Below are 21,501 nucleotides of genomic sequence, written 5' to 3'. Positions count from 1 at the left end.
TTTTTTGCTTCAAATGTCGGCTGATGACTGCAAATGGTGCCCGACTAAACTTAGTGCAAATATATGGGAGTCCAGAGAGGCCACATAAAGCTTATTCTCGACCATAACCCAATCTAAAAACACGTTAAAATTGTGCAGCAGCAGGATTCCAGTCAAACCAGTGAGTTTGGCGATTTTGAGACATCATCTTTCATTGAAAAAAAACTTTTTCATTTTGCCGACGCGCATGGCTACGGCGACGCGCGCGCATACCAGAAACCGGAGACTTTTTTTTTGGCCTAGGCCACACAAAAAAAGTCTCCGGTTTCTGGTATGGAGCTTGTCCAAAAAGTGGTGCGGCGACGCGGCTTTTTTTTTTTTTTTACCTGACCTTTTTGCTTCAAATGTCGACTGATGACTGCAAATGGTGCCCGACTAAACTTAGTGCAAATATATGGGAGTCCAGAGAGGCCACATAAAGCTTATTCTCGATCATAACTCCATCTAAAAACACGTTAAAATTGTGCAGCAGCAGGATTCCAGTCAAACCAGTGAGTTTGGCGGTTTTGAGACATCATCTTTCATTGAAAAAAAAACTTTTTCATTTTGCCGACGCGCATGGCTACGGCGACGCGCGCGCATACCAGAAACCGGAGACTTTTTTTTTTTGGCCTAAGTTTCGTTTCTTTCTTTGGCTAGTATATTTATTGTAAAGAATAGTAGAATGAGTAAAATATTCAAAGGTTTGATGTGTGTGTTAACTTAAGATACTGTCACGTAGCTCTGTTGCATTGAAAGCATTTAAAGATCTTTGTGATTCTACACAATAAGTGTTACGGTAGATTTATTCTGTGCTGTACATGGTGCAGTTTTTAAGGTTTACGTAAACTTTTAAATAGGATGCTAGTGTGACGATTTAACGAGAGGAGATATGACTTGTGTCCTGGTAATGAATTATGTTGTTTTAACTTTAGTAGCAAGAAGATGTTACTTTCTAATAAAATATATAAAGACTCATCCAACCCATATTTAGGAAACCAAATTGAATGATAATCCAAATAAGGCTGAATAAGAAGTATTATGTAAAATAATATATAATGCCATCGAAATGTAAATTTACAATGCATGTATACAATAAAACCTAAGTGAGCAGCATTGGCTTATTTTGTCGTGCCTGTCATAACGGTGAAAACGAAATAATAAACAATATGTGCGCCTTGACTGAATCTCAACAACGAGGGCGCTATTTCAGTGCATTATTGGTGTAGAGGTATATCAAGGATTGAATTAACTAAATCAGTGTGATTTTGGTTGAAGGTTTGGCTTTATTTTACGATAGTAATTATTTCTATCAGTACACTTTTGACAAGCCGTTGTCTAGGAAAATTAGCGATCAGCTGATAGCCACTGTCTTTGCCCGTTTTCAAACAAGATAAGAGTGTAGGGTGCCAGTTAAGCGCAGTGGCGTAGCAAGGCCATTTTTTTTTCGGGGTAAAGTTCGTGAAAAGGGCACTCACACATCCGTGCTACAATGTAGACAGGTTTTTTTTCTCCAGTCACCTGGCCTCCGTTAAATCAAAAAGTGTGGGGGGGGATGGCTGGTACCATCTTCCGATGGAGGCGCTTTTCAACCCGGACAGTCATGAACACCATGGAACAATAGGTGGCGCTTTTCATGGCGGCACAATTGTCGACGGTCGCGCGAAATTCCAAAAATGGCATTCGTTGAAGGCCGCTGGTAAAAAAAGGGCACTTTTTTGTTTTAAAGGGCACTCTTTACAAATGTAGGGGAGGTAAACGCTGGTGAAAAAGGGGAAATTATATACAAAAGGGCAGTCTACAAAATATTGCTTGCTATGCCACTGAAGTGAGTGTTAGGGGGCATTTTATAGTTACTATACTTCCGGAGCTTGTTATTTTGTTAACGGGAATGCTTTTCTAAGACAGGTAAAATTCCCTCAGGACTGAAAACTTGAAAGTGCTCATCATACTTATTGACGACTAATTACGTTACGTTTGCTTCTGTTCAATGCTTTTCCGTGTGGCAAGAAAAGTATGCACAGATTCAATTCCGAGCAGAGTACTATGCACCATGGGGTAGATTTGAGGCTGTAACTTGACGTCATGCGTCCCTTTCTATTGGTATAAATGCACCGACAGCTCACGCTCCCATCCCAAGAGCCTCATCAATTGCAATTAATACCCATTGTGTGTGTAAACCTACAAACTTGTCGGTGGTCGTACGCGTGACAGCTGGAGGTTGAGGTCACCCGCTGTGACCAACACCAACTCCGCACGCTTCGATTGCGATGATGGGTGGATAGACCTGTCAGAATAAAGAGGAAGAAAGGGACAGGTTTGGCAAAGGTGACGCTGATGCAAATCTTCAGTTCCTGACTTCTAGTCCGCGACTATCAATCGGCAAACTACTGACGAAACACCGCTGATAATGCACATCTCATGGCAATCAGGAATACCGACCCCGATCACCTTCCATGTTGTTATGTCACTAAGAAGCAATCTGGAGGTTAATGACATAAACTTCTCTACACACCTGCAATGATTTGATCAGTCCATGGAGAAAGCTACCCATTACAAAATGGCAATATTACTCATCCGAAAATAGTTGAAAACCGTGACAAATACAAGGCAAGCCTATTAAATCTGATCCCAGAGTGCACATAAAGTATATCCAAATAATTGAGAATGGCGTTTCACTGGAAGCTTTTCATGCATCTGCAATATGGCTGATTTGCGGCCTATTCATTGGCGTCCCGGGCTAATCTTACACAAGGGACGGTCAGTCACTCACACACCCAGTCAGTCAGGGATTCAGTCAGTCAGTTAGTTAGTGATATCTGTACAAAGAGGACACTAAGCTCAGTCCAGCAAAAACTGGAGATTGAACTAATGGCATGTTGTCTTTAAGGCCAACAGGCGCTGAATCAGTTCGAATCTCTGGCCTGGCACTGCTAAACCAGCAGCGTGGGCCCGACAGCCGCCTCACTGCAGGTAGACTGTCCGTGCCCATTTGCATCTTTGGTCGGTTCTTGGTAGCCGTCTAATGTTCACAAAATACAGAAAACAAATGAGCAGAAAAGTTATCTTTTTCACACCAAAAAGTGTCAGTTCACCATAAAGTCAAGTGATAAATATCAAACATGGCCTCTATTCATTTTTAAGTATTGAGACAATTTTCTTTTCATTTTGCCCGATATCAAAATTACAACTTACAGCTTTAATTGATCTCACCGTTTCTCAGGAATTCGACTTTGGACCTATGAATTTCTCACGAGAATCGCTTGTCATTGCGCCCTCTGTTGATGGGATGACCCTGGGATTGTGTTATGCGAGAAGACTTGTAATAAAAATCTGCGTTACAAAAAAATTGTTTAGCCTTGGCGGAGGTTTGCGCTCTCTGAATGCTTTCTAGTTTTACCATAGTAACTATTTCTATCAGTGCATTCTTGACAAGCCGTTGTGTAAGAAAACTAGCAATCAGCTGATAGCAAGTCACTTTGCCCGTTTTTAAGCTGAATAAGAGTGTAGGGTGCCATGTCAAGTGCAGTGGCGTAGCAAGGTCATTTTTATTTGGGGGTGTAAAAACGTTCGTGAAAAGTGCACTCGCCCATCCGTGCTGAAATGTATTTTTTTCCAGTCACTTGGCCTCCGTAAAATCAAAAAGTGGAGGGGGGACTGGCACCATCTTATGGGGGGGTGCGCCTTTCAAACCGGACGGTCATGGACACTATCGGACAATAGGTGGTCAGTTAAATTCTACACGTATGTTTAGCATTTTTTGTGGGGCAGATGTCATGCAGGATTTTTTTTAATTAATAAGAAATCGAAGCTGTGATGAAGTGACAGTCTCATAAATCAGTTGGCCTAACGATGATTGGGAAATGAATCGTCCCTACGAAAAATATCACTGAAAACCGTTTGGTGTGAGATATGCTGGGGTTAGGAGGGTGGGGTATATTTGTTTTCAGTAGTGTTATAATTATTATTATCATTATTATTATTTTCAAATACGACTCCGTGCATAGAATAACCTTGAAAATTATTGTTGAGATTATTTGGTGTTTTAATGCATATTCATTGTCTACTAAATTCCGAAAATCAAATCAAATCAAATCATACAATCATGCACACAATATTACCTAATAGTGTACAAATGCCCCCTTCACACGCCTCTGGCGGACATGTACGTTATTATTATCAATACAATTTTCACCAGTTTTCAACATTTTTTTTTGGGGGGGGGGGAGACTAAACAAAAGTTGGGGGCTAAAGCCCCCCCCCCCCCCTCCCCCGGAGAACCGCGCCTGCTTCCGTCTCCAGATTTTCGCCTCATCCAGCCTCCGTCTATCCCGGATGAGCATCAAGAGCGATAGTTAGCCATTTCTGTCAGTTTCTGTTGTCGATCAATGGCGTGTACTATCACACATTGTCAAATATAATCTAGCACACTCGTCGTGATCACACGTATATCCCTCACTAAGACAGTAACAAAACCAGTGGATATGTTCCAGGGGAATTTACGACTGAAAAGACCAACGCGATAAAAACGAAGCCTCAAGTATGACAACTGAGGCCGAGGCTAAGAGATCATACTCATCATCCGATAAAACCTGGATGTTTAAAGTGACATCCGTGTTTTCGCGTTTTTGAAATGAATTATGAGGGAGTAAAGGAAAGCTTAAACGTTTATCCGTGATTCCTAGACATCTTTCCGCATCACGTGTACCTATCTCAGGTACTAATCTCTGAAATATTGAATAGTGTAATGACCGAGACATTCTCCAAATTAGAGATTTAAAGCAAGACATTTTACGATTTTATTTTCCATCTGGTTTCTGAATAAAAAATCCATATGGTTTTACCATTATTCTGGGACCCATTTATCTGTGAAACTAGCAACTTTTTAAGGGAAAAGGAAATCCCATCAAATATTTCCGGTCATTACACGATACGTTATCTCGGAAAAGCTGAAACAGCAATGTCGCTTTAAGCTTCCGTATTGAAGCGCTGCCAAGATAATCGTTTTAATACAAAGTAAAGAAAATGAATAGATAATGAATACTCCCCGTTTGCATTAATGGATCCAGTTATAAATTCCGCCGATTGTGTCTGTAATACGCTTTAGTAGCAGGTGCATTTTATGATCCCTGCTGCGCCCAAGGCCGGGGTCAGCCGACTTGGGCAATATCGGGGAAGCTTAGCCAGCACAGTCATGCTAATTATGCTGAGCTAATTACGAAAAGTCGCTGCAAAACGATCGATTGCACCAATTTAGTGTGTTTACGGTTAGGTAAGATAGGTCAAATTTACTGGCAACTAAGTCGCTTTGATTCATGTACAGTTTCAAGAAATGATAAGTCATCATGCTAGGTAGTATAACTTTTAAAAAAAACCAATCCAATCTGATATTTCAATACTAATTATAACTGTTTTCTAAACTTTTACGCAACAAATATTTTAAAAGACATATTTATTAAATTTTCACGCCTATTCATATTATAGTGGTATGAATATTTTCACTTTCATTTTCTTCAATTTATACCCTGAGATTCGTTTTGTTATTGTTCGTTTTGCCGAAAATGCTCATTTGTTCCCTCAACAAATCAAACATCCATAGTTAAGATAAAATGAAGTATCTATTTCACATGTGTCTTATGTATGATACGATATATTAAGTCAAAAAGGTCAAAGGTAAAACTGTGACCCGCTCAAAAAAGGAAGCTCACATTTTCGTCTGTAGAACATAACAATCATCAATCAATCATATTAAGAACTACCCAAAGATGAAAACAAAATGTGTTTCTTAAGCTTTCGTGTTGTCTGTTTAAACAAAACAAAATCGTTAGTGTGGTTAAAATTACATTTTCGCTCTGAAATAAATTACCATGACAACATGTTTTCACCTTGGTTAGTGCTTAGATAACGTGTTGTAGCTCACGATGGATATCCTACCGCATCCTCTACTTAAATGAAGACGTGGACTAAAATCGCGAATTCCAAATGGCACTTAAAGACGCATCAGCCGCTTGAGTGAAGATTGTTCCCAAAAGGTCACCGGAACTAACAAGACGTTTAATGAAGGCGAAGATTAGACACGGAGACTAATTGAAAAGCATCATTAGAGAGAAAATCAATGACATAAGAAACCCTGTAATATTTAAGTAGCTGAAAAAATAGTTATATTGATTAATTTTTATATTTCACGATGTACATAATTCTCACTATCGTTCTTTTATCTTACTGACTTGTCAATTTATTAAAGATATTTTCCTCGGTGTGTTTGTTTTTATTTTTTAAATTATTTTAGGGGTGGTCTTTTGTTCTGAAGAAAAATATGAAATAACTTCAAGTAAATTTCCTCTTCAAATTTCGGGACGAATTCCTAAACGGGGTTAGGAAAAAAATGAAAGAAGTTTTGTCTGTAGCAATTTTAAAATCTAAGATATGTTAGTCCAGTAATTAAGCTTTCTTTTAGTACAAGAATCATTCAAATCACCCCTTTACTTTTCAAGTTACGGAATTTTGAACACAAACACAGTTTAATACTTCTGTTCACGGATCACAAAAAAGTAGGTTGCTTTCAGCAAAACAAAAACAATTTTCATAGGTATGCGCTATGCATGTGAATTGTGAAAGTGGTGCAGGAAAAAAATCATTCAAAAATCGGTCCTGCCATATGGGTTTAGTTTTTTTTTTTTATCACCTGTATAATAATTAGGATTTCCTCTGTCTCAATACACTTGTTCCTTTTATTTTTATATATTTTAATAAATCATTAATCTGTTGCATTTGTTTTGGTTCATTTATTTATTCGGTCGCTCTTCAAACCTTTCGACAATGGTAAAGCGCGGCAATACATAACACTGTATAACAATATCATGAAGAAAAGTTGCAAAATATGTTTACCAACCGCTAAAAAGCTCACTTCGTAAATTATAGCCATATGAATATAATTATTCAGACTGAGCTTTAATATATTGATATCGAGGGGGAGAATGACGTCAATGCTTACCTGCCTTGAACCCGTCTGTGTTGATTCAGCTTGGCCCGACCAAAATACGAAGGCTTTGATTTTTCGCTCGGAGTTCAAGGTTTTGCGTCTCATGGATTTTCTCCTCTCTTGTTTTAACATCAGAAAAGAGAAAGACAGAGGCAAGGAGAGAAGACGGTCTATATTTAGCGGCGAATATGCATGACTGTCTGTCACAGCATGCCACTTGAGATGGATGAGGCAGTATTCATATCGCACATTCCATAGTTCTGTTTCAAAAAAAAGGTGAGCGATGTTGTGTTTTAAATTAGAAGAGCTGTTCTTCCGTTGGCTAGAAGTATCACAATGAATTTCATCAATTAGTTTTATTTATATGAACTCAATTGACAACCGTAAGCAAAGATAAGATATAAGAATCACAAATTTATAGTCATTTTAAAATGCAGGGGGCACTGCCCTGTAAAAAGAGTTATAATTTTTCAAACTTGATAATATGTTAATTGTTACGTCGGTTCGGTTTCGTTCTTGACAATCAATAAGAAATAACTTATGAAATATCTAAAACTGATGTATGACAATTTAATATTCTCTATGACATTTTAGTTTCCCTTTTAACATTATGTCAAAAAATCACCGCCATGAGACTAATGGAAGGAGGAAAAGTGATTCTTGATTTAACTTACTGAACTCAGAGATCGGATAAAAAAAATGCAACTAATCAAACTATAATTGCCAGCTTATTGTACTTTCCAAAACAAAATTCTCCTATTGATTCTGGGGCCTTCCTGAACATTTGAGTCCCCCTCTACTTCGCTGTTTGTTTGGCTAAGAAAAAAATGTCAATACCAAATTGAAAAAAGAAAATGATTTGCTGCTGATGGTGAAACTTGAGTCTTAAGTTGCAGCCTGGCCGAGCAGGCTGCTCGGAGCAGACCGTGTCAGGTGTTGGGTTTCGTCAGCACCGTGTCAGAATGTCTAATTTGGTTTTGTTTGATCTGGAGATTGGACGGGGCTCGCGGTTATCCCCGCCAAGCAGAACGGGGTCGGGTTTGTTCCGGCGTTTGTTCCGGGACAACCCTACCAGTGCCTCGTGCCTGTGGTTGTTTCACGTCAGCGGGTATACCAGAGCTCTTTTGGCCTCTTGCCCGTCGACTTGCCGCAGTATTGGGCCCAATTTCACGGCGCTGCTAAGCACAAACATTTGCTTAGCACAAACAAAGTCTAGCTTGTTAAAGCAGGTTACCAGCCAAAATTCGACGTGATGTATATTGCTCGTGATTAGTATTCAGCTGTTGTTTGCTTAACATGAAAATCACATGGAGTTTTGGCTGGTAACCAGTTTATAAGCCAGATCTTTTGTTGTGCTAAGCAAATGTTTTGTGCTTAGCAGCGCTGTGAAATTGGGCCCAGCTGGTGTCAGGTGCGAATCCCACTTTGATAAACAAGCTACTTGTTGTTTTGGAAAACAAAACATGTCAAAAAACATGGGGTAAATTTAAAAAAGCTTTGGACTACACCACGTTTTTTCGTATTTTATGTGCTCAATCATCATTTTGATTATTAGAAATTGCAGATTACAAATTAAGGTCCCTTTGCCCAAGGTATCTAATGTGTTTATCTTTGATAAATTTGCTATGATGCGAATATCATGTGCACATGCCCAGTTGGCATACCGAACCTTATTTCTATAGAACGCAGAGCGTCGCTCACGTTACCGAACGAAAGTATAAAGTGATGCTGATAATTTGTATTGAAGAGGAAATCAGTCACATTCACTTTTAAAGTTTTTTTTTATAATTACCAACAAAACCCAACTTCACCATAGATGGCGATTTTTTTACACAAAAGGACCGACCGTCATTGCACATATAGTGCGACTAATTTCCACACTTTGTTACATGAACAAACAGCTGAATTGATCTCTCCTTAGTATGAGAGAGGAGGTAAAAATTAGTAACAGGCTGGTGGCATTTTAAATGTCAAGCGTATCAACCCTAAGCTCGTCCATCACCATTACTAATTCAGACGTTACTGTACAGAAAAAAGGCTTGCATCGACTACTTTTCCTGTTACGTAAATATCCTAAGACTTAAGCCGCAATGACGAAGAGAATTTGACAATGTTTCCTTATAGTACACAACCTGGGGAAAAAGTCTGGAAGATCTTGACTTTAAGCATCATGTGATGAGGTCGTTGGTTTCCAAGCAAAAATGGGAATTCTATAATTAGATATCATCTAAGAACTGTCCATGACCTTAGTCATTCGATCGTGTAGTTTGTAAATGATACGAGCCCTATAGGTCCACTGCATTTTAAGAAATAAAATGGTCTCTATATAGCATTTTGGGTTGCCTTGATGCAACATTTCGTCTTGATACACTGCGTATATGATTTTGTGCTTGTTTACTCCTAGATCATTCGTAAAAACATGCTTGATAATTAATGGTGTTTTAAGTTGGGGGCATAACACACAGCAACTGCAATTCCTTGTGTGGGTTGTGAAAGTCTTTATCTGATATCTCCCTAGATACTTTTGATAATATACACATAGGTCTAATTATAGATAACACACTTACTAGCAGGTTATGCAGTAGATATCTTGTTGTGGATGGCTCTCATACCAATTAGCTTCAATGGAAGTTACGACAAGATGCGCCCAATATGGCGGTCTTAATTGGTTAAATTCAAACTAAAGGTCATTCCGACGGTGGGGGCGCTGTTTTTATTTATTCTATTCAACAGTGCAAAAACAATTTGCTACCCGTTTGCACTTGGGTTATGCTGAGTATAGTTGGTACTGTTTGAGATTTAGGTTTTGCATGATGTAGGTCTTAACAACATGTAAGCAATATAATTCTGCCTGGTTCCAGTATTCTAATATGCGCACCAATTATTAATACTTACATATGAACATCGTAAGACAACAAAGTACTTGTTAATAAATAGAAGTTCGATGCCCGTGTTTTTACTGTTTACTATCCTTATTGCAAGATGAAAGTCAGCAACTTGGAAATCTACTTTTTACAAGAAGGCTGTTGTTTCAACCATTACGTTTAAGAGATAGGTATCACCATAGAGAAGGACAAATCACTCAGGACCCAATTTGAAAATCGAAATAAAAGAAATTAAAAGATACCAAGGTCGTTATCGAAGGACATCCGACCAGGATGGCACATTCCTTGATGTTTGGACTTTATTGGGAAAGGATAATACAAGAAGAAACCTACGAAACTAAACGGGTTCGGTGACATGCTGTAATATCAGTGCTAACTGGGTACCAGGGGAAATACTCAGTCGATGCACTGTAACGAACCGACATTCCTCCCGGTGTTCAACGCTGCGCTGCCGGCGGTGCCGGCAACCAGCGGCCGAGAAAAAAAATAGTCGATAGCGAGTAAATTAAATTTGCTGGTCGTGTGTAATGACGCTACTAACGGAGCGTCGTGCCATTTGGTGTGGTTATATGTGCCGTGGCTGGCTCGCAGTGACATGCACTGCGGAGGACTGAAATCTTCTCTGGCTTGCACACACAGCGAACACACGCACGCATACTGGACCCATTACTGACAGACCGACATCGGAAAGAGGATACAACCATCTGAAGCCATTTTACTCCAGCAGAGAAATAGGGATAATCGAGTTAGAATTCTAATTATTCCCGTTTGTTCTGATTCCTGTGTGTGTGGATACGGCGGTGTACGTGTACGCAGCCTTCGACATTCGCTCCTGGTCGACATTATGTGAGCGGCCGGAGATGGAACGATTCGTACTGTAAACGGTAAGCAATTTATTATTACTCAACCTGATCATATCAATGAGAGCGCTCCTTGCATCGGCATGCAAGACTCTCTTGAGACTGTGATTAAGCAACGTCTTCAAGTGTCGTTGCATTCTTTAAAATCTTCAAAACAATTTGAATGTATTTCTTATGTTTTGTAATCGTGTGTTTATTGATGTTGTTACGAGTAAGAGGAGACGTGCCCTCGTCTTATACGTGTTTACAAAATGCAGATTAATAGTACTCTCTGTATAATCACAAGCTTAGAAGCTAAGATCTATCGAGGAATGTATAAACAAATGTTTTCCTTTAAAACATATTTACTGCTATTAGTTTTTGCTAAGTTAAAAGGTAAAACGAAACATCTTTAATTAAGGATGTATTCGATTAATACGTTGGATGTGATGTTACAGAAGATTTATGAAAATTGTTTGGAATAGCGTTTTAGGAGTTTTGATATATTGAACTTTAGAACTTGACGGGAACATTTCGTTAATTTTAAGCATGGATAATTGGATATATTAAAAATGGGAAACTGTGATTTGGCACTAATTAAAAACATTTTAAAAATATAACACGAAAAATGTCTTCGATCAAAATATACAGCAAGTTAATCATTGAAATCGTTTTGGTGTATTCTATTTTCGCGTGTGGGGTCCTGTTTATTTTGTAAAATGGCTTTGCAATACAAGCATTGGGGAATCATTCACATGTCTCATGAGTATTATGATTTGACGAAGATTCCAGAATATTTAGTAATTATGACATTAACCTTAACGCCGACAAGTATCTGATGACGCTTCTCGTAAATGTCACATGAGTAATACAAGCTGGGAGCCTTTTCCTCAATTATACGTCTGAGCTTCCTTTTTTGGTAATTATGTTAAGCTTGTTACCTACCTTATTAAGCGAGCAGTGTGGCTTCCACACTGACTATACAAACAGAGCAGATTGCAATATCGGAAAATTGAGTGAGTAATACAGTCAAGTAAAATTTAATTTAATCTGTGTCTACGATTGGCACTAAAGGGTTTAGTAGACGGGTGTGTGCATATCTAGAAGAACATGACTCCAAATTATCTATAGACAGATATGCCTCTAAGCATACTGCCAAAAATTTAAACAAATTTTGGAAATCAGATTCCAAACCAAATGAAAAATATTCCTTAAATTAGCCTCTTCGACTATAACTTAATTTTCGAGTACATATTTTTTTAGCTGCTATTTCAATGCCTATCGACATCTTGACTACTTGCTTCCTTATTAGCATTTATGTTTCCTTGTTAGCATTGAATAGATAAAATTGTAGACATCGGAATTCCCTAGTGGAATGTCTTCGTAATTTGTCAGACAGAATGTTTATAAATATGCCGTGTATGACTATGGGTTTGAGATACCCATGAGGCTTTCTGGCCCGCCCAATGCTTTGCAGTTATTATCTGTCTCCTGTCTTAAGTTATTGGTTATGCTCATCAAGATAGTGTTTTTGAATGACGAATCTTGTTGTAAAAACGATAATTGCTTTCTTGTGAATATTTGAGATGAAATCTTGAGACATAAAATTGTTATTTTAATCGATAAATAATTTCGTTATGCCGTTAAATGTTTCAATTTTTTTTAGACTGGCCGATAATTTATGTCAGAAACTAAAATTAAAAGAAAAGTCCAATTTTAATCTTCTGTTTTATTTGTTAAAAATATATTTATATCAAACCTATATTCAATAATGCACAGTGCCAAAGTACTGTTGAGTGGTGTCATAAAAAAAGTTGAAGCTATACCTCCCTCTGTGACTGCTGTTCCGCGATTTGATCATTAAAATGCCTCTTGACCTTGCATCATGACTCTCATCATACCATTCTAAAACATTCATGTGCAGGGGCATATGTTTGTATCCCTGCACCGAAGCAGCATATAGCGATCGTCAATAAGCGATCTACTTGTCATTGACTCAGCACGACATCAGCAGTAATTCCTGGACGGGTAAATTACCCATCTGCCCCGGCCCGTCTGTCTGCTGGGGCCTGACGCAAAAATGTTCCCGCCTAAAGCGATACACAGTCAGACGTCACATTCTCTCATGTTGTTGAGGCAGCAGTCGCACAAGCCGCATGGATGTACCCACTGTGAAGCCTACACTCCCTTGCACGCAATCGTTTTCAAAATGTTCTTCTCTGTAATGCTGTTGGTGATTGCATAAGTCAGGTTAGTATTCCATTTGCGCATGCGCACATCAATATACGACTTTTTCATGTGATAGACACAGCAGATGAAAACTCCGTCTACTGGGCAAAACCGGTTCCCAAATTCTAGCTTTTATGTAAGCACAAGGTAGCCAGACTAAAGTTCGTGAATCGTGAATAGTTCGTGAAACATGAAAATCATTTAAACACATTTTACACGCTGCAGCTAAAAGTTTTGGTATTTGGACTTCATTCGGAACAGGAATTTTGCACGCAAACCGAAGTTATTTATCCTAAAAGCGAAAGTCACCCAATCTTGATATGCGCACGCACAGTTTATGCTTATCCTCAGCGACGTTGGAGCCATCGTCAAAATTAATACCATATTCATAACAACTCTTACTAGTTACAGCTGCGTCTTATTTTATGATATCAAACCATAACGATCATTGTCTTTAACCTTCTTCTCCTCGGCATCAGACTTGTTCTCGAAATCAACCTTGTCCCCCTTATGATCCGCGTTCATCGCCATTAAGGACACCACTGTACAGCTGTTAATGAGAGTTCATTATGGAGGCCTCAATCTCATGGGGTCTTTTTAATGCACGTTGGATTAGCTCGACCTTCCTGAGTGCTTAGTAAACACTTCAAGACATAAGTGACAAAATATCAGCCGACCGTAAGGAAATATTTAGAAGCTTATAAACTGTATGAACATCCTAATTATTGATTCAGTTTATAATTCAAACAGTGACCTAATTAGTGGTTAGAAACGACGTGTCTTATTTTTGTGTGGATGTAAAAACCGAACATTTAGAAAGCAACCTATTTCTTTAAGGGCGAACCCCTTGCACCTTCAAACGAGGGGGATTAAAATGTCATTGGACGCAATCTCTATCAGCTGTAGTCAGATTAACGCGCTCAACACAATGTCGTGCCCCCCCCCCCTTCCCCCATCAACACCGTCTATTCTCATACTTGGTTAAGAGGATTTTCTTCCTAATAACTGATGTGCCAGAAGACAAGGCCCCTATGTTAATGCATGTCTATCCGATTGATAACCGAAGCGGATAAAGCTTAAGCCAGCTTCAGGGCAGCCGTGAGAGATTGTTTTCGCATCAGCCCACTGAGCCGTGCGAATTGAAGTGCAGTACATGTATTTTACATTTCGTCTGCGTGAATTATCTCTCTTCATTTGGTTCCTGTGTCCATAGGTGGTTCCTGAGTGAACTCAACAGTTTCGAAGGTGTTGACTAGTGTTGCACAACACATATTAGGATAGGAACGGGTAGATAGTCACTGTCGTCGTTTACATCACCATCATAACCTCGCTTACCGGCATCTTCATAATCATTACAGACACCACTAGGCACCATCACAACCTCGTAAATGGGCATCTTCGTTTCTCTCTTGATCCATAGGTATCAACGCTATAGTCGTCTTAAAGGTTATCGTCAGCATGCTGTATTTGCCAATACATGTATACCATTGCTTTCATCAGCATCGTCACTATCGTGCAATCACCCTTGTTATAGTTTGGCCTCCCTGACCATCACCACTATCATAAGTTTCCATAGTTATAATCAGAACTTTTTAATTTGCATATCGAGCTCACCGGAAGTAAAAGTCAACAATTACCATTGATGACTTTTACTTCTGGTAACCCTGTTTCACCATGTTTCAACGCCTAACCACATGAGCTTTGTAAATAACTCCTGTCGGATAATTTCATTTTGAAGAAGCAAAGAAAACATCGAGTAAAAACAACATCAAGGGCTTGGGCTGATTCAGCCTTGAATGTCTTCCTTCAATTAATTTATGATGTACTTATATGTTGGAGAATTGAGGTCGGTTTAGTGCTTATTACGAAGTATTGAACCAGTGATCACAATTTGGTATAAATGTATATAAAGTTAGGTAACTGGCTCCATCGGGGTATAATTCAACAATATCGGCTGAGGCAAACCGTGTACCCACAAGGTCAATGACTCATCGTCATCCCAAATCCAAGGAATTTCCACGTTTCCAATCAATGGTGACTTACTGTGATTGACCCTGTCGTGAATGTCAGGATTGTTCTCGATCAGATTACCACGATTCATTCCATCAATTAGAAGGCTCACACCCGCGTGATTCACTGGTGTCCGTTTACCACCGGTAATCGGCAGCATGAACGCAATGATGGGCGGCCACAGTTCAAGGGAGTTCACTTTCATGGGTTTGGTGTTTAGTCACAGTGATTGTATCGATATGGAAAAACTGACTAATTTTTGAAGGATGGCCTTGGGGATAGCTTGGTAACGATGGACATGGATGGACCCAAAACGATACATCGTTGCCGTGCGCCTGTATTGGTTGTCGCGTTGGCGTATCTATGGCCTGCTTGGAAGGGTAGACTAAGTGGAACCACCATTTACAAAGAAAGAGTGCAAGAGAACTTTGGAAAGCTTTCAAGACGTACTTAGTCTTATAGAGGAGTTTGAGAAGGAGAATATAATCTTAAGTGGCAAACATACCAATGCTGGATTTACCAAACTCCTCTTCATCGTTGTAGGGAAACAACCTGAATATAGTGAAGCGTATCTACCAGTGTTCCCATTTCAGAGTGATATTACCACGACCCATCTATGAAGTGTGTGCCACTTCACTCTCTTCTTCAAAGACACCGTTTCATTATTTGAAGTTTAATAGGATTTGACAACAGTTTTGGTTCAGAACATTCTTTTTGTAAGCAAGATGCAACATATATTACTTATGTATGCTACATGTGTTTCTTAGTATGTTTAGATGAAAGGTATTATATATTTAATACTTAATCCTTGTGAGAGATTTCCTGGCATGTAAGAACAAACTACACCCCGACAGATCTAGAAAAAAAAGTGAACGTGATTTCAAATCACATGATCCCCTTCATTAATTGTAGTAATACCCGTAGGTTTTCCCAGTGGTATAGTCAAATTGTTTCTAAATGGGGGCGTCTGCCCCGTGCCCCGCCCCTCCGCGGGTTGTCTTAATGAGCCGCCCAACAAAATCGACCCTCTTTCACCGCACAGCCAGTCGCCAAAGTTACCGCCCGACGTCCCGCGTCAAATCGATGAGATTAAATGACTCACGTGAGGCCGGTCATTAGGCGAGCAGCGTGTGAAACCGATACTAAGAAAACATGTCAATAAAAATAGCTGCAGAATGTAAAAATAAAAAACAATTATAGTGGCATAGATATGAAGAAATCCGAGTTTAATTCCTTCGCAGGAGAGCACTACGGCAGAAAAAGTTCAGGCCTTCACTTCATGATTCACTCAATCTCAAGACAAAAGATATGGGAATAAAATAAAGGCCCATGAGATGAGATGGTGTACGTAATCCCTTCGCAGTTTTACCAGACGGCAGGAAATGGTTGCCTTATGAGTGATGAGTCAAGACAAATTGTCAGGTTACCGCCACCAAGTCGATGGTCAGTCTTCATTCACCGTCACTTACTTTGTCATTTCGAGCAACGCACATGGTGTCATTAATGGTCATTTCAATATGGCTGCAGCATACATGAATTTGTTCTAATGATGGCAAGGAAGTATACTGGTCTCTGCTGGCTCCCTCTACAATGTTATCAAAGGACAAAGAAATGGTTGCCCTACGAGTGATAATAAAAAACGGGAATTGAATGGACCGTGTGACAGTACAAATTGGTACTTGAAATGCTGTTTCTGTAACTACTTCGCTACTCAAGAGTGTATGTTCACCGCTTTTATTCAAACCTTGCCTAACAAGACTTCCTTACGAGAGGACCTCTAAATGACACAAATAAAGACTCCAGATTTGTCCCTCGCATTGTACCAATCAATTGACAGCGATTCCGCGTGGGGTCGAGGAATTATCTGGGGGTTGTTGATGTACCCCTCTTTGCAACAAAAGAAGGATGTGCTCAGAACGTACCTCAAAATACCTGAAAAGATTTACCTTTGTTGTCATTCCGCAAATAGCCGAGATCCTGATCCCTATGCCTTAGGCTGTATGATCACACTGATGATCCTACGGCTCTTTGATGAGCCGCTGTAGTGGAATTTACACTCTCGTTAAAAATTGGAGTACATAATCGTATTGCGCATGTCTCACTTTTGACTTTTGGAAATTCGATTTTGACAAGAACAGCTACTCTGCCCATCAATCTATTGTCATACAGTATAATCCACGGTTTCCAAAGACAACAACCATATTTTGTTGAGGTTAAAATTGTAAATATTTGATAAGAATTTTGCTTTGAAACAATACACCATATTCCTCGGCAAAGATGAAATTTGAAATTCTGATAACATAGCCTTAGTTGTTTGGATGAAGCTAATTGGTGCAGAGACAATTATATTCCTTTCTGTAACAAAGCTAAGAAAATGAATATTGTAGAAGACAAACTGAATTTTCTTAATTCTGACCTTATTTAAAACATGACAAAGGAAAATATATTTGTTACTTTCAATTAACAAAGGAGGAAAACGCAAAACAGTGTCAGTGAAACATCAAATTGTTTTCGATGTTGACTACAAAAAAAAGATGAAGGACCTAATCAGAGACACTTTTGAAAATAACTCTCCTGTATTTAAATTTCTCAGGAGATTACATTGTTCGCATTGGATATCTAATGTTAGCTTGAATGTCATATTTAGAAGAAAAAAAGTGTTCTTCGAAATGTGCTCATGAAAAACTTCCTGTCAACAAAAAATTCTCCTGTATTCTCAAACGGTGTTGTCTTGACAATAAATCAGGGCACGTGATCACTGTACACACAAGGCCCCCTTCAATGGAGAAACTATTGTGCACGCTATTGTACTTTCCGTGATAGACAATGCTTTCGCCATTGAAGGGGGCCTTCGTGACAGAATTGTTAGCGTGCCCGGTTTGGTGTATTTAAAGGGCCCATGTAATTTAATTATTTTAATGCAATTCTTGAAAGTCACTTTTTTGTCTCATTTAACCTTATTTTAAATTTTTGTTTTACCATTTTCAAGGGTATTTTAGTGCCTTTTTATTTTATGCTAATGCAAATTTCCATTTTTATGAGCAAAATTGTAATGTTATTTCAGGCAGAAACCTCAATGTTACAGTTATTTCTGCACCAAAAGTTGCAGAATTTTGGATACTTTGCTGTTGTGGATTTCCTTTTCTTTGGTGATTCGTTGTTGTGTCAGTACGTGCAGTAAGCCAATGAGCAAACTATTGTCACAAATGATTTCAAAGAGCGAAATTGTTGAGTTCACAATTTTATCAGAAAACACTTAAACTGAAAAGTGTCTTCCTGAAATGACGTCACAACAACAACGCCCTCATTTCTCTGGAAAAGCATAGACAATTTTAAATGTCTAAAGAAGTGCACTTTTCAATCAAATTAACCAAAAAGGAATGTGAAATATTTTTCACACATTTAAGAGGAGTAGAAACTTGCACAAAATATGTTCCTAGAAAAATTCATTGCATGGACCCTTTAACTAAGTGAAGATCATCAGATGTTCTGCTCAGACTAGTACTCGCGTACTTTCACATTCAACCATTAGTGTTTACCCTTACACAAGCACGTATTGTGCATCACTATGGCCACAGTAACGTCTAATCACGCGTTGACCAGCCCAACTGCCATGTATTGATGCGGTGATAAATCCATCATTTAAATCACAATAGGACCTCATCACAATAGAGCCAAACGCCCAGCCCCTTTTATGTGTGTTCTTTTCTCTAATTAGATATGAACCGTTTGCCATTGTGCAAGTGTAACGGTATTGGGCAACGGGCAGTGCGGGTTTACAACAGCTTGTGCAGCCAGCGAGCAGCGGCCGTTATTTACAAAGGTGCAAGTATCAACAGCAGTCTAACGGAATGCTAAATACAATGGAGCTCGGACTGGAATTTGTGAGTACATGTATAGACTTGATTTATGTTGGTCTTTTTGTTGTTTTCTTTTCTTTTCTGAAACTAAGTTGATAGAAGGGTATCTTGGTTTGCTATTGTACGCAAGGAAGATTGAATTTTGTTGAACTAAAATAAGATTTGTTTTTATGTAAATTGGTGGGCATTGTTGTAACAGTTGAAAATGTAATGCTCGGTGTGTATTTTGTACAGGTACAGATCCTCGACTGCAAACACGACAGTATTTGCTGAAATCCATACCTAAATTTGGCCGCGAATGTCCGTCTAGATTGCGAGTAGTTGTACAATAAAAATAGCCGGAAGGTCTAACTTTGAGTGTTCTCTCATTTCAGCTGTGAATACAAGTGCATATTCTGATGGCATTAATCGGAGACAGTCCTGCGTTACTGTCTTTTCTGAATTATTTCATGCACGTTTTTGCTGCTTATGCCCCTCGCGAAGCCAGCCTTACGCGTTGAAACTTTTGGGTTTTCTTCACTTGAATTGTAAAACACGTAATAGCTTCGAGCTACTCTCCATGCTCCCCGAATAATGTATTTTTTTCTGACGTGAGATCGACAGCAAATCCTTCAAGCATTGTGGAACTTTCCTCACATGAACACACCCAGACATTTCTGCAACATGATTTTTTTGAAAGTCCTGCGTGAATTTCCTCGGGTTATTTTCACAGCCTTCGTGTATATGTACGTATGTGTCATTGCCTTGTCTGAAGATATCATACGTTTACACGCAATTTAAGTCGCCACAAGTCAGTTTCAAGTCATCCAGTCTCGTGTCACGTGACAAGCTATCCAAGTAAATTTGGACAAAATCTTTCCTTTGTCGTTGCAGGCATTAGATTTTTCAGACTTTTGTCTGGATTCAGATTTTTTATTTTGAGAGAAAGACATTATTATTATTGAAAGAATTGCATATTTAAGACCGTTTATCCAATATTCAGATTGGTTTTTAAATTGATAATCGCGTCCCTGAGTTGTGTTTATCCGATGTTGCTTTGTGATTGTAACTTGTGATTAGTCTTGTCGTTGTCTTGTGTCTGATTTGTGATGAACGTGATCACAATTTAGTATTCGTAAAAATAAAAAAAAACTTGACAGTATCTTAGTAAGGCTTAAGTTTCACAGTTCTCTGTTCTGTTTAATTTGGTCTCGAAATCGAAGTCAAAACTGGGTCCTGCACATTCTCTTGCTTTTTGTTTTTGAGATTCAGTTTGTCAAAAACTTTGAAAATTGTTAGTTTCTGGATGTCGAGAGAGTAGTGATGATACACGTTGATACATTATTTTGTCAGAGGAATAATTTGCCGTGCAAGGCCATGTTTATGCATCGATTGTAGCATAAAAACGGTTGCGTGCTCGTTGCACGACGATTGTTACACCATAGAAGGCCACACTGAGGTAGATATTGCACGCTGAAATCAAAGTGTTGACACTGTCCTCAAATAAACACAAAAATTGAGGTTGAAAATTAAACCGAGTATCCACATTGGAATAATATGGGAACGAGTTGTACATCCGTGACCTTTATTATTCATGCGGAGGTAAGGTCCCGTGCCCAGGGGGCGCATATGGAAACATCTGCAACTAACTAGTATTAGGATTTAAACACGACTGCCTGTATCGTGCACAGATATTACAGTAGCTCAGGCGATATACTATACACAGCTGATATTGATCGCTTGCTAATTCAGGGAACGCTTTGCTTTTTTTTTTTTTTTTTTGGCACTGCCACCATCGTTTGGGTAAAAACCGTTTCTGCTCAACCACGTCAAACGAGGCAGTATATGACACGTAGGCTGATACAAGATCACCGCTTCATTTGGGTGAAAGAGTGCGCGGCTGAGTTGCATCCATACACTGTCAAGATATTTACATAGACTTTTGAAAAGGCACCTTCGCCAGTACGGAATATCTACTGTCACAACAAACTGTACACATAATAAATGTTCCGCGCTTTTATTCATTCAAAGGATTATTAATTTGTTCACAGTTTTATAAATAAATTAAAGGAATTTTGGTAAAGCTAAATGAAGTTTCAAAGTGAAAATCGTTAAATAATTATTTACACATTTATTACGTTGTTGGGGTGAATTTCTCATTAAACTTGTAACCAATGTATGACAATTTGTGAATTCTTTTATTTTCGCTCGGCCTAAAGGCGTATGAGACGATGAGTAAGCAAGTCTAGCACTTGAGCCATTGCTTTTGATAACATTACATATTTTCTTCGCAATGACGAGATGTTTGGTTCTCAAAACATCTGATTACAGTGCTTCTGAAATGTAAAACAAACTAGCATTCAAAAATTATGCCAGCTTGTCAAACACGTTTCCCGACTGCATTTTCTCATGAAAATTACTCCAGACAGGAAGAGTGCCTTTCATAAAGATTCGAATGTGAAATCCTTTTTTTTTTTTTTGACGGTTGAACAAGATGTTTTGCTCCCCGACTAAATCGATACTCCATCGATTATCGTCTTACACCGCTGGTCCCCTATTAACACATCAACGCCCGGCTGCAGTCAATCGTTGGCTCCCTGCGCCCTAACGTCCCCTGTCCTATGCGTCCAAAAGATACGGAATCTGATCCCTAGCGTCTACAGGGGGATCAGTCACTCAGCCCGTGCGAATCGCTGTCA

At 39.0% G+C, this 21,501-nt stretch overlaps 1 protein-coding gene across 2 annotated transcripts in view; it reads left to right on the top strand.

Annotated features, from left to right (window-relative positions):
* The first annotated feature begins 10,392 nt into the window (after positions 1–10,392).
* The window catches only part of LOC119740515 (neuronal acetylcholine receptor subunit alpha-3-like), a 37,407-nt gene continuing 26,298 nt past the window's right edge, over positions 10,393–21,501 (top strand). The window contains exons 1-2 of one of the 2 annotated variants that reach the window (XM_038215854.1): positions 10,393–10,769; positions 18,682–18,847. The gene's annotated coding sequence lies outside the window, so the exon portion shown is untranslated. Of the gene's footprint in view, positions 10,770–12,839; positions 12,975–18,681; positions 18,848–21,501 lie in introns of those variants that run through there. The other variant, XM_038215855.1, reaches the window with a different exon arrangement.

Source organism: Patiria miniata, unplaced genomic scaffold (genome assembly GCF_015706575.1).
Source record: "Patiria miniata isolate m_02_andy unplaced genomic scaffold, ASM1570657v1 HiC_scaffold_5, whole genome shotgun sequence".
NCBI lineage: Eukaryota > Metazoa > Echinodermata > Asteroidea > Valvatida > Asterinidae > Patiria > Patiria miniata.
This window is presented reverse-complemented; position numbering and strand designations above follow the sequence as displayed.